The sequence below is a fragment of the Athene cunicularia genome (assembly GCF_003259725.1).
Source record: "Athene cunicularia isolate RWA chromosome 23 unlocalized genomic scaffold, athCun1 chr23_part1, whole genome shotgun sequence".
Taxonomy (NCBI): Eukaryota; Metazoa; Chordata; class Aves; order Strigiformes; family Strigidae; genus Athene; species Athene cunicularia.
The window spans coordinates 5,632,587-5,634,707 of record NW_020799130.1 but is presented as its reverse complement, the minus strand read 5'-3'; positions in this window follow the sequence as shown (position 1 = coordinate 5,634,707).

The following is a 2,121-nucleotide window of genomic DNA, read 5'->3' as shown; positions in this document are numbered from 1 at the left end:
GTGCTGCAGCGCACAGGGCGCTCCTGGGGATAAACCTCCCCGAGAGAGCGAACAGTGGCTTCGGACGGGACCAGGCAGCGCTCGAGGCTTTTGAGCTGCAGAGCAGGAGCCTGGGGGCGGCCGAGGGGCTGAGCGGGACGGGGCAGAAGCTGATGGAGGAGCCCTCCCTCACCACAGCACCAGCCCGCTTGTGTCATTCTGTTTTTCTCAGCCCAGGCGTGGCCCAGCGCTCCCACACGCAGCACCGGAGGAGCAGGGCTGGGGCAGTGAGGGGGTTGTCCTGTAGCAACACCCCTCTCCCTGTCCCCACACTCCCCTCACAGCGGGCACCCATGGGGAGATGCTGCCAGGGGCCTGGCCAAGCGCTCCTGTCACTGCACACACAACCAGCGGGGAGGAACTTAGTTATCCTTTTATTTATAAACAAATCAACGTAAAATAAGTGCAGAGGAAAGCACTGGCTGACCCCGCACGGGGACCTGTCTGCAGCGGGCCAGCGTCAGGTAAAAATGAGGGGTCCCAGGGCCGCCGCTGCGAGCGACAGGGCTCTGCGAGTGGCCAGAGCCCCACCTCCCCCCGACCACACTGGTGCAGCGGCAGGGACTGCAGCACAGACATCGCTGTATAACAAAGAGCCTTTTTATTACTTTGGGGTTTGGGTTTGGTTTGGGGTTTGTTTTTTTTTTTTTTGCAACTTTTCCCCTTAGGGGTAAACCTGACCCAGTGCAAGAGACTGGAGGGTTATTCAGCACGGGGGCCCATTCTGCTGCTGGCCAGGGCCTTGCGGGTGGCAGGGATGAGGGTGGGAGCCGCTGCTCTGGATGCGGAGGGTGAGCTGAAGGCAGGAGAGGGAAGAAGTGCTTGCCGTGGGGAGCCCCGGCCCAGCCCCTTGGTCACCGCAGAAGGGAAGCACCTGCGGGAGCACAGGCCTGGGACAGCCCCCGCCAGCCCTTCCCCAGCTTGTCCCGGGCAGGCGCAGCCCCTGTCCCCTCGGCAGCCCTGAGCCCCACAGCTGCAGCCCCGGGGACACGGTGGCAGGGACGGGGAGCGCTCCCCTACGCCTCTCGCAGCTGCAGTAACGCGTCTGGGACAGCAGGTTACCGCTCAAGTGCCATCAAAAATAAATACATTAGACTGTCTGAAACAAACAGGTGCCATCGGGTAGGGCCAAGCCCTTTCAGGAAGAGCAGCGCAGGGACAGGTCACCCCGCGGGGGGATCCTCTGACCTGCCAGACCCAACACCCTCTCGCACACGCTGAGCTGGGACGGACCAAAACGCCAGAGGGCTGGGAGGGCCCCTGGGAAGACGAACCTTTGCATCTCTGGCTGAAAAATCTCCAAGAGTTGCAAGTTTAACAACAGGTAGAAAAATCATTTCCTCATTTTAAACAGATAACTCCTTATATATATAAAAAAAAATCAAAAAAGCCCTCAAAAAAAAAAAAAAGAAGATTCAGTGAAGTCCTGCAGCATCCAGCCAGCCTCTGACGCCGACCCAGGCCCATCCTGGCCACGGGCACGCCAGACCCAGCCACGCTCCTCAGCTCGCCCACTGCTCGCTCCACACTCCTGGGCAGCACCGTGTGGTGGCACGCAGCCCCCCCAGTCAGAAATAAATACAAAGGGCTCCGTCCCCGGCCCAGCGTCCCCAGCTGGAGGAAGGCCAGAAGCTGAGGGGCAAGCAGAGCTCGGGAGGCGAGTGGGCCAGGCGGCTGGGCTCCCCCAGGCGTGGAAGACAGGGACGGGGGCGGTTGCTCTGAGCTTGCCACGGTGCTACAGGGGCCGAGCACGGGAAGGGGGCACTGTCCCCCTGGCAGCCGGAGCATCCAGCCCCCCCAGCCCCCCACCCCTGTGAGGGGACAGGAGCCAAGGGCCGCCTGTGCAGGCGAGGCTGGGAGCGCACGAGCCCCGGCGAGAGGCAGAGGAGCCCCGTGCCCGTGGGCTCTGCTCAGAGCCGCTGCTCCATCCCGGGGAGGCCGGACTGGGAGCCCGCGGAGAAACGCTGGCTGGGCAGCAGGGAGAGACCCCCCACTTCCAACAGGCTGCCCACGACTCGAGTCCGGTGCGAAGCCCTGGGGCCGGCCATGCGCCAGCCCCCTCCCGAGTGCCGCGGGGCCTGG